Source organism: Clupea harengus, chromosome 4, assembly GCF_900700415.2.
Source record: "Clupea harengus chromosome 4, Ch_v2.0.2, whole genome shotgun sequence".
Taxonomy (NCBI): domain Eukaryota; kingdom Metazoa; phylum Chordata; class Actinopteri; order Clupeiformes; family Clupeidae; genus Clupea; species Clupea harengus.
This window is the reverse complement of record NC_045155.1, coordinates 19,746,379-19,758,878: the sequence shown is the minus strand read 5'-3', so window position 1 is coordinate 19,758,878 and position 12,500 is coordinate 19,746,379. Positions and strand designations below refer to the sequence as shown.

At 49.0% G+C, this 12,500-nt stretch overlaps 1 protein-coding gene across 10 annotated transcripts in view; it reads right to left on the bottom strand.

The window, feature by feature from the left end:
* camta1a (calmodulin binding transcription activator 1a) overlaps window positions 1-12,500 on the bottom strand; it is a 368,250-nt gene that overhangs the window by 174,112 nt on the left and 181,638 nt on the right. The window lies entirely within an intron of this gene.

Here is a 12,500-nt window from a genome sequence, read left to right as displayed (position 1 = left end):
ATACATACTGTACATACATACATACACACACATACATATACACATACATATACAGTATACATACACACACACATATATATACATAAACACTGACGCTTCTCACTGGTGTAAATCACATGTGAACCAGAGTAAGTGGCTCTCCCAGCTCTGCGATGAGTGGAAGCGGCTGTCCCCTGAGGCTCTGTGACAGAGAGGGGTGGGGGGAGGGGGTGGTGGCGCTGGCGGTCGGAGGAGACTTCTTCCCTAACATTTCATTCCTAATTCATTTTCATTTTAACAGTCCAATGCCTGTTGGTTGATAATGACACCATGTATTTGAACAAGCAGTTGAACATAATCTGCCGTTTTGCTTGGTATTAGGAGGCGGACTGCGACGTGCATGTGTTTCGCAATTTCACGCTGCTGACCAAGGTGCACATACATAAACGAGGGAGAAAACACATACACTGAAGCTTCCATGCGCTAACAGACACACACACACACCTGCACAAACACACACACACACACACACACACACAGAGACACACACACAGACACACCTGCACAAACACACATACACACACACACACACACACACACTTGCAAAAACACACATACACATGCTCACGAACCACACACAGCAACACACACACACACACACACACACACACACACACACACACACACACACACACACACACACACACACACACACACACACACACACACACACACACACACACACACACACTTGCACAAACACACATACACACACACACACAAAGGTGCTGCTGTGGCTGCCAGTTTCTGGATGGCACCCAAGCAGGAGCAGGTTGGCTCTCCTCTCCCCTCTCCCCTCTGCTCTGCTGTGCTTGGCGCCTCCACGTTGAGTGGGAATGATGGCTGCTCAAGATGGTGGGGAGGTGGAGGTAGAGATGGTGGGGAGGTGGAGGTAGAGGCACAGAGAGATGCAGAGGCTCAGCCAGGCAGGCAGGCAGCTGGGAGAGGGCTTGTTAGCCCAGCGATCACGCCAGCCAGGCGCAGCCTGGAGTTACAAGGGCTGCATATAATAGCTTCTCTTCTCCACTTCTTTTCCCACCTCAACTCCCACTCAGCAAACAGAAAGAGGGAGCGAGAGAGAGAGAAAGAGAGAGAGAAAGAGAAAGAGAGAGAAAGAGAAAACTCCATATGGCGGTAGAGACATACATTTAAAGTAAAACAAAACCAAACAAAACAGCAGAGTTGCTTGCTAGCAGAGTTTTCTCCGCCCATGCTTACACCCAGACAGGCACTCAAGGAAACGCCGTCGCCTGGTTTAGTATCGCATTACTGTTTATGTTTTTATCATGTCTTTGCCCATGGTTTTCATTCACACTAATGTGTGCCATCAATTCCCAGCACAGACCTGGTTGTCTGTTTGTCTTGCGTTTGCTCATCAATCACGTGTAGGTAGGTGCCTCAGAGGGTGAATGGAGGGGTGTGGGGGGGCAGATGGGGTAAATGGGGGTCCCCCCCCCACTCCACCTTTTAATTAAAGACACCAATCAAGCGTTAGCATCCTCGCTCCCCCCCCCCTCTGTCTGATGCTGTGCTGCTCTCCGCCAGCAGGGGAAACCTCTGCCTCTTATCTCTCCCTTCCTCTCCCTTCCTCTCCCTTCCTTCCCTTCCTCTCCCTCCCTCTCGGCATCTCTGTCTCATTCCCATCCCCTCAGTATGGGTCTCTCTGTCTTCATGTATGCATTTATTTATTTCAGTCTGTCTGTCCGTTTCTCAACATGTATTTTCTTTCTGTCTCTTTCTCCTCCCATCTCCATCCATCTCTTTCTTGTCTCTTAAGGTTTCTCATCGCGCTATTCCTTTTTCTCCTCTCTCTCTACCTCCCATGACAGTCTCTCAATGTTACTATTTTACATAACACACACACTCTATCTGTCTCTCCCTCTCACACACACACACACACACACAAGCACACTCGCTCTCAACCTGTTTCTCATACATACACACACGCACGCACGCACGCACGCACGCACGCACGCACGCACGCACGCACGCACACACACACACACACACACAAGCACACTCGCTCTCAACCTGTTTCTCATACACACACACACACACCCACCCACCCACCCACCCACCCACCCACCCACCCACACACACACACACACACACACACACACACACACACACACACACACACACACACACACACACACACACACACACACACACACACACACACACACAATTCTCCTCCTCTGCTTCCATCATTAATCTGCTGTGTGCAATCACAGGAGTGGGACTGCAGGCTGCTCCAGCACAGAGAGCAGCCAGGCTGGCTCTCATCCGCTTCACAATCAGCTGCGACCAAAGGGCCTTTTTTGTTTTTTGGGACTGTTCCTGTCCACAGCACACTACTACTCATCACATGTGGCTGGACACACACACACACACACACACACACACACACACACACACGCACAGATGTGATCCATAACTGCATCATGCATGGTTTTATTCTGATCACACGTTCGGTGCTGACGTGTGCTAGTCTAGAAAGCACTGTTCCCCTTCGAGCATGTATCCTATTTTCTTCTCTTTTGTGTGTGTGTAAGAGAGAGAGAGAGGGAGAGATAAAGAGTGTGTGTGTGTGTGTATATGGGTAAGAGAGAGAGACAGAGGAAGAGAGAAAGATTGTGTGTGTGTGTGTGAGAGAGAGAGAGAGAGAGAGAAAGGGACAGATAAATAATGTGTGTGTGTGTGTGTGTATGTGTGAGAGAGAGAAAGAGTGTTCGTGCGTGTGTGTATGTGTGTGTGTGAGAGAGAGACAGAGTGTGTGTGTGTGTGTGTGTGTGTGTTGCTTATGTCTTTCCACACCTGTACAAGTGAGAGCTGGATCATATCTCCAGTGGTGGCGATACTCTCTCCATTTTAATGAGCAGGCTCGGCATTGAACCAGACCGATGCCATTATACGCGCGCCAACGCACCGTCCTGCAAGGCCTCCCGGTAAAAAAAAAATAACAGCGCTTTTTAAAATGTATCCCGGCATTAGACAAAAAAGATGAGCACGGATCAGATAAGGCAGAAAATCAAATGACTTAGGGCGATCTGATCTCCTCAAGAGCTGCTGAAATTGGGGTGAGACTCCGGTGTGAAAGGTCCTCCCACCTTATTTATCAGCCCTGTGCAAAAGGTATTTGCTCAGCTTTTTTTTAAGGAATTGCGTGTGTGGGTGTGTGTGTGGGTGTGTGTGTGTGTGTGTGTGTCTGTGTGTGTGTGTGTGAGAGAGAGAGGTAGAAGAGTGTATGTGTGTGTGTGTGTGTGTGTGTGTGTTGGGATATGGTGCTTTTCAATTTTCACACACCCACAGGAAAGCATTTGAGTCCTGCTCACTGAAGTGGGTCTCAAGCACGGACCTGAAACCCCCAGCACAACGTGTGTGTGTGTGTGTGTGTGTGTGTGTGTGTGTGTGTGTGTGTGTGTGTGTGTGTACAGAGGCCCCTCGCTCGCTCCTCTCCTGCCTGTATACTTAGGCGATTCAATTAACTTTATCAGAATTATACATATTTATACATGAGGGGAGAAATGCTAACTGCTCCTTTATCAAAGAGCCACGACAGACACGGCTATAGTCTCAGCGGCCTCAGAATGTTGGATTAATATGGAAATGCACCACCTCCAGATACAAGCACAGGGAAGGAAGGAAGAAAAGAAGAGGGGGGCTAGCCTTAGGCAATTTGCCTGTTCTTTGGGCAACTGCTGGTGATGGCCATTTCTGGCCCGTGATTGTGTGGAAACTCTCCCGGACCTGGAGGATTTGTTAATTTACCAAAGGTAATAGTGTTCCTTAATTCGGTTTATTCATTCCCAGACTATGACAAGGACATAAGCTATGAATAATGAACAGCCCCATGAACCTACAGCAGAGAAAGAAGAAGAAGAAGAAGAAGAAGAAGAAGAAGAACAAAGAAAGAAAAGAAGAAAGGAACATCCAGTCATCCGCTAGCCAGAAGTTATGTCTTTTTTATCACGAATATCTCTCCTCTTAAGAAGGGGCCAACAATACCCAATACCCCCACCCACACTCTCACACACACACACACACACACTTACACTCACACACACACACTCAATTTACAAAGTCTGAAAGCGAAAGGAGAGAAAAGAGAAAAAACATTCCCAGATGGAGACACTACATCTATTCAATTAATCAAACAGAGTAATTAAGGAAGTGAGAGGTGGGAGTTATCAAGGGCTAGACCGTGTGTGGAGCCGCCAGAAATTCCCATTAACACCTTGACACACTGGCAATGATGAGACTGAATGAGTGCTCTCGATCCTCGCTTTCTCTCTCTCTCACTCTCTCTCTCACACACACACACACACACACACACACACACACACACACACACACACACACAGCTTGAGGGGGTTCCTCCTCAGCTGAAATTAAAGTGGGGTGGGGTGGGGTGGGGGTGTGTGTGAGCTTGGTTCTGTTATCAGGAGGATCGGTGAGTTTTAAGGCCTAATGAGTGGATTAAATGAGCAGCGCCATGAATAACTTCACAGAGCAGGGCACCTACCTCCACACAGCCCCTTACGTCAGTGTGTCTGTGTGTGTGTGTGTGTGTGTGTGTGTGTGTGTGTGTGTCTCTCTGTGTGTGTGTGTGTGTGTGTGTCTGTGTCTGTGTGTGTGTGTGTCTCTGTGTGTGTGTGTGGGGGGGGGGATCTCCCTCTAGTGAGTACAGCATGTGTTAGCTGAATGCCATATGGGTTTTATTCACCAACATATCAGGCTATACAGGGGGAGAGAGAAGGAGTCTTTGTGTGTGTGTGTCTGTGTGTGTGTGTGTGTGTGTTTCCATGAGTGTGTAGGTGGAGGGGTGAGGGTGAACTGTCTGAAGTGGTTATAAGAATGTAACAAATGCAGCCACCTATACACACACACACATCTACAGTCATTCACATACACACACATCAGAATCCACTAACCAACAATATGTAGACATGCACCATCACACATGCGAACACACACACACACACACACACACACACACACACACACACACACACACACACACACACACACACCCTCACACTTGTGTACATAGGTGCACTCACACTTGTTCACACAGCTGCAGAAATATATTCACATACTGTACCCAAATCATATCAGAATAAGCATCAGCAATGACGTGCAGTGAGCAATGAGCAGCACACCTGTCTGCCTGGTCTCTTCCTCTCCTCCGTCTCCTCCTCCTCCCATCCATCCCTCCTCCCTCCCTCCCTCCCTCCATCTCCAGTAATGATAGTGACGCTGAGAGTGACACCTCATAAGAAAGCTCTCCGCCTGCCTGCTCACTAACCCTGCCTGTCAGTCATCGCTCACGCCCCGGCCGCTCACGTGTGTGTGTGTGTGTGTGTGTGTGTGTGTGTGTTCGCCATCCCCCTTCGTCCATGGACACCTCAACCCCCATCTCCTCCTCCTCCTCCTCCTCTTCATCTTAGACTGCATGCTTGCCAAGCTGTCAAAACAGGCCGCAAGGCTCTTATGTGTAATATAATTACACCACGAGCACAATGCACTTTGATGACATCTTCTCTTTTCACCTCCCCTTTACCTCACCTCCATCACAACCCCATCTTCACCCGTGCTACACCCCATCTTTGCAACCCCCGCCCTCCCAGCACACACACATCCACACACACTCACACACACACATACAGACACACAACCCCTTGTGTAAATGACGTTGGAACGACAAATCGTGGCAGAGCCTATCAAGAGGCATCACATGCGATTGATGATTGGCTGATAAGCGGGAGCCTGAGTGTTGGGCCCGGGCTGAAGCACCGGTTGGTGTTGGTGCTGGTGCCAGTGTTGGTGCCGGCTGACTGGTGTCGGCGCAGGAGTGGGAGCAGTCATCAGGAAGCGGTGCGTTGCGGTGCGTTGCGGTGCGTGTGGGAAAAACTACTTTAAATGTAAATCTGCCACGGGCCCGTCGATTGAGATTCATCGCCCGCGCGCCCCAATCTGACAGTGCAGCTCCCAGCGCCGCCGCCAGAGCTGTGCCATCTGCCGCCGCACCGTCGGGCACGGGATGGGATGGGGGGGGGGGGGGGGGTGGGACGGGGGGCGCACCTCGCCCTGCCACGCAGCACTGGCCTCGGCCAGGCCCAGTTTGTCCTCGACCAGCCCCACCCGCGGCATCTCAGCCTGGGCAGGACGGGTGTCTGAGTGCCCCTCTCTCCCCACCCCCTGTCCCGCTGGCAGGTGAGTTAGTGGAGCGGCAGCGGCAGCCTCTCTCCTCTATCTCCGGGCGCACAGTGATTGCCTGCGAGCTGACGCCCCGATGCCTTCAGGCACAAAACAGATGTTCCCGCCGTTGTTATCTTGATAGAAAAAACGCAGGCGATTTAAAAAGAATATAAATTACAAGGGGAGGTGGGGGGAGTGAGCTGAGCCTCAACACCTCCTCTGGACTGGTGATGGGGGTGGGGGTGAGGGTGTCGCTTCCCTTATCGCCACGGCAGCAGCCATGCAGAGGGAGAGGCGAGGCTGACAACTGTCAGTGATGGGTCGCCGATAGCAACAACGACCTGCTTTCTCTCGCCCGAGTCTCTGACCGCTGAATGGAGAGCCTGAGTCTCAGCACTCGAACCGACCTCTGAGCATTCACACACACACACACCAGTGGCGGCGCCAGAGATTTTTTTCTGCAGGTGCTATGGGGGTGCTCGGCGTTTTACCGAGGGTGCTATGAAATTAGGGTGATAGCATATGTGTCACATGGTTCTCTACTACAACACCTCCCCACCATATCGTCATATCTGTTTACATGTTTGCTCTCTGAAGCGTCTTTGTGGTCCATAAAAAGCGCCATACTAATCGATCGTATTATTATTATCATTAGGCTGCTTCCGACGGACGCGTACATAGCCGTGTTCCTCTGCGACAGTCACTGCCAAATGCATGCAGCATGTTATAGATTCCGCAATCCCAAATACTTCACTTACTTCAGTGGGGGTTAAAGTTGGTGCCAGATGACCACCAGGTCACCACTACCATGTCTGACAAATTAAACTAAACATAAATAGTTCAAGACATTCTAAACTAAAGAGGGCAAATTAGAATAGCAGATAGAATGAACTAAAACAGTCAAAGAGTCAGAAATGCTTTTAAAAAGTATATATTATTTTAGGTCACAATCAATAAAAACATACAAGCTTATGTTTACCTGGCTAGCACAAACAGACTGCTCGTCCTAGGCTAGAATCTCTGATTTTTTAAGGCGGATCCAGAAAAATCCCCAAAAGAGACCGCATTCATTAATGTTCTAACAACACATCTAACAAGACCGTTCCACCTTAAATCTTAAACAGTGTAAAGATGCAGGCCCCTTTTAAAAGTCAACAAAACAAAACAGTAGGCACTCAAAACCACAATAATCAGAGCTAGATCATTGTATCATTGTACAATAAAACTCTTAAAGAACAGGCAAAAATGCAAACAAAACTATGCTGGAAAAGCCATAAGCAAAACCAAAATCCGGGCAAGCCAGCAGACCAGGTGTAGCATGGCTAGCACCCTCAGTAGAGGTGTAGGGTTGATCTCTTTGACCACGACGTTCCTCTTCTTCTAAATCAGATGCAGATGCCCCTTGCATTTCTTCTTCTTCTTCAACATCACATGATTCTTCTTCTCGTGGAATTTTGGGTATCAAAAACCTATCCATTATTGTGAATTTGTTGATACTACCGCTTGACTTTGACAGTGCACTAGCTCTCTTTCTCCTTCAATCGTCAGGAAACGTCAACGTTCACGCATGCGATGATGCGACGTGTCTGTGTCGTGCTACGTGAACAATCTGTTAATTTCAATCTGTTATTATTTTCTTTTGTGATTGAAATATTATTATCACACAATAAATTAAATTAAGAACGCAGAATTAAATTAAATAACAATAATAAATATACCATTATTTTCTTGGGGGTGCTATGGGGGTGCTATGGCTAATCCAGGGGGAGCTATAGCACCCCCTAGCCCCCCCCTGGCGCCGCCCCTGACACACACACACACACACACACACACACACACACACACACACACACACACACACACACATATACTGGGCTTCATTCATTACGTATTCATATGCACATTTAACTCAGTCTGCTGATGCCTTCCACCAAAGCTACTCTCTATCCAGTGAAAGTATACATTCACACAGCTTATGCAACGTATCTCTCTCTCTCTCTCTCTCTCTCTGCCTTGGGTATTGCTAGTGCCTTGCTCTGTCAAACAAGCTACTTGAATGCATTAAGTATAACACCAATACATTTCCTGAGCAAAAGAACGAGAAGATAAAATGGTTTAAAGCATTTTCATAAAGTGCCTGAATGAGGGGGAAAGTGATTGTGCTTTTTTTTTTTCTTTAAGAAAAAGAGTCTGTAGCTGTAGTGGCTGGTCTGTCTTGTGGGAGAGAGTGGTGCTGTGTCATGTGTGTGTGTGTGTGTGTGCGTATGTGTGTTTGTGTGTGTGTGTGTGTGTGCGTGGGTGCGTGTGTGTATGTGCGTGTGTGTGTGTGTGTGTGTGTGTGTGTGTGTGTTTGTGTGTGCGTGTGTGCGTGTGTGTCTTTGTGTGTATGTGCGTGTGTGTTTGTGCCCGTGTGTGTGTGTGTGTGTGTGTGTGTGTGTGTGTGTGTGTGTGTGTGTGTGTGTGTGTGTGTGTGTGTGTGTGTGTGCGTGCCTGTGTGCGTGTGTGTGTGAGGGACTTTGTGCGCAGGTTTAATTAAAGCTTTTGAAGAGCAAGCGAGTGTGGAGGCATAAATCAGGGAGAGGGGCGGCCGGAGAGTGTTTATGGACGGGGTGGCCATGGCTGAGGCCGGGGCGCCAGACGAGAACAGGGTGCCCAACACTGGCCTCATTCCACTCACGCTCTCTCTCTCCTTCACTCTCTCTCTTTCTCTCTTCTTCTCTCTCTTTCACTCCCTCTCTCTCTCTCCTTCACTCTCTCTCTTTCTCTCTTATTCACTCTCTTTCCCTCTCTCTCTCTCTCTTGCTCGGTATCTCTCCACTCTTTTTCCCCCTCTCTCACATACACTCTCTCCATCATTTTTCTGTCAATCTTGCATTCTTTCTCACTCTGTCGTTCTCTTTCATTCTCTCCTTCACACTCTCCAAGTCTCTGTTTCGCATTCTCTTTCTGGTTTTCTCTCCCTCTCTCTCTGGTTCTCTCTTTCTTTAATTCTCCCTCTCCCTATCTTCTTCTCCTTTGGCTCTTCATCTTCTTGCCTCAGCACAACACCTCCCTTTGGGACCCAAATTCATTTCTCTAAAGCTCTTCCTAAAATGGGTCTCTGAGGACATGCTCCGTGTGTGTGTGTGTGTGTGTGTGTGTGTGAGTATGTGTGTGTGTATGTGTATATGCACCTGATTGAAAATGCATGCCTGCACACTGTTACACTGTTACACCCCAACCCCCCCACCCCCGCCCCAGCCCTGCTTTTTCATCTCCTCTTCCTGTGTTGTTATTGTGGCTGTGTTAATCTTCATCGCCAACCAAAACAGCGCAAATGTTCCCTTTCGTGCGCGGGAGGTGAAAAGTGCGGATGGGAATCTATTAAGCGAGGTCTGTTCTGTCGGGGCCTCCGTTGCCACGCTCACGCTGGGAGCCTTCATGTTCTGCAGACTCATATCCCGGAGCCGACACTCATAATGACGTTTTTGTAAAGGGGATGCTTTGTACTTGCAATAAAACATGGGCGTTGGGGAATTGCACACTGCCTAATTCTGTGTCGAGGAGAGAGGAGCTGTGAAAATCTTCCACGAGACCACAGGAGCTTTCGTTTCCTCCTTTTCGCTCCGGCAAAGAAACATTGGCGCAATTAAATCTCATCTGGCCCGGCGCTTAAAAGGGGTTGGGTTAGAACTCAGTATTCTCCAATGGCGCGCCGCCGCCGCTGCTCTGCCTCATTTAAATGCATTCTGCTCAGGAGAAGTCTGCTCTGAATTGCAGACCACTTCCCTTCAGTTGCCCTGATTGACTATGCCGTTTAAACACTTGTCCCCGGGAACAAAGTGCAAACAGCCTATATGACACTAAAAGACCCAAGTCATCAACAGCAGGTACGTACATACAGCCCAGAAGCCCCACGCAGATGGGCAGGCTATTGCGGAATGAACATCTCTTCGTTACTTCATTTTGTTCTCCTCTTAAATGGGTAATTTCTGAAGGGGCTGGCGGCATCATTCTCTCAGCAAAGGGGAGAGAAGAGACAGCAGCCTATTAACCTAAAGCTTCCTCTGCTCTCACTGTGCAGGTTAATGATGGTATAACCACACAGCCAAAGCAGGAGAAGAGAGAAAGAGAGACATAGAATGAGACAGAGAGGGAGCGAGAGAGAGAGAAGAGAGAGAGACACAGAACGAGACAGAGAGAGAGAGAGAGAGAGACTGACATTTACCAACGTTTAACAGACAGGCAGAACAGCCGTAGAGGAGCAGCCCGTAATGAGATCACATTATTCTCCCAAATAATCTTACAAGCTCGGATGGATTATGCCAGTTTTTTCATCCGCGCACTTTTCCATAAGACTGTTCTTCCATCCTTTCAGCCTGTCTACCCCCCCCCCCCCCCCCCATCATCATCTCTCTCTCTCTCTCTCTCTCTCGCGCGCGCGCGCGTCGGTGTGTAATAACCTGACAACCCAGAGAGAATGTGGCCAAAGCAGCTCTTAACAGAGCTCGCATGTATTAAAAATGAATATTAATGGAAAAATGACAGGCACGAGTAGACCTCCGTTTCCCAGGCCAGTAAGAGAGGGACTCTGGGAGTTGTAGTGCACTCTGAGGTGCAAAGAGCACAAGGCCCCTGGACTACAGCGCTGATGAGAGGACAAGATGTCCATCCCCAGAGAGAGAGAAAAAAGGAAAGCAAGAAAGAAAAGAGAGACGGAGGCCAAGGACGCCACACCCTGCCCTGGCCGTCTGATGGTGCTGATGCTTATGCCAGCTCGGGGCGGCGTTTATGGATCACCTGGGCACGGCCCTCGCTCGCTCATCCAGGCCTGTCACTCGGGTGCCATCTCAGTGCCCTCGGCTGACCCCAGCCATTGATTCCCCCACAGGAGGCACGCGGGCACAGGCCAACTATCGACCCACTTATGATGCATCTACAATGCAGGACCGCCCCAGAAAGTGGAAAAGAAAAGAAAGAAAAAGAACAAAAAAAGAGAGAAAAGAAGACAAAGAAAGAAGGTGTGTGAAAAAAGAAGGAAAAATGGATGGATGGAAGGAGTGTACCAGAGAATGACAAAAAGTGTTAAGAAAGAAGAGAAAAAAGCAGAGAAAGAAAGAGAAAGAAAAGAAAAGAAAAAGTTTTGATTGAGCGAACTGGTAAAAACCAGCACAAATAGCAGGGATGAGCCGGTCAAAGCTGTGAGGCAAAGGCTTTAAATTTGGAGCTTTGAGGGGGATAAACCACTGGTCTGTTTTCCCCCAACTCCTTCCTTGAATGGCACTGCCATTTCAACAGAGACAGAGAGGTTCAGAGAGAGAGAGAGAGAGAGAGAGGGAGAGAGAGAGTGGTTTAACACTCGTTTATGTAAACCTTTACATTACTTTACCCTTAAAACACAAAATACATGAGAGACTTCAGAGAGTAAGACAGGGAGAAAGAAAGGGAAAGAGAGAGAGAGAGAGAGAGAGAGAGAGAGAGAGAGAGAGAGAGGACAAGAGGGAGGTGAAAACCTCCCTGAGTTTATTTTGGTGGTGCTGGGTGGCGGGGGGTAAGGGGGGGTAAGGGGTGGGGGGCGCTGGTCTGCAGCCTCTATCTGTGCGTTGGAGCGCGTCGGAGAGTCTATCTCACCTTTCACCTGAGAGTCTCAGCAAGCCACATGCCAGCCCCGCCACCAGACCACGCCAGGGATTCACACACACACACACGCGCGCACGCACGCACACGCACACGCACACGCACACGCACACGCACACACACACACAAACGCAGTCATGCACACACACACAATCTGGCCACCCAGTAAGTTGTGATAACCACTGTTTTAAAAAATATGTGTTATTTGTCAACAAAATATTGTGGGCAGAAGATTCTCTTTCTCTTTGGCTGTGTGGTACACAATAAAGAAAAAAACACATGGCTGTCTGTGAGGAGAGATGAGAGAGGGAGAAAGAAAAAGACACACACATAGACACACAGAGAGAAGTCAGTCAGGTTCCTCTCTACACTAAGAGAGTGAGGCCACTGAACCCCATTCAGAGTGGGAGCCAGTGCAGGTCAGCTCATCTCCCTGTGTGTGTTTGTCCAGTGTGACCTGCTGACCTGCTGACACTGGGCGGGGGCTGGGGTGGGGGTGGGGACGGGGGCTGGGTGGACGTGAACATGGAGGTTACTGGGAGGGGGGAGGGACACAAGCACGTCAGCGTTACTGACACATACACACTCGGTAGGCTGGAATGCCTGCGTGTGCCGCAAACCCAGTTCATATATGATGAACATAA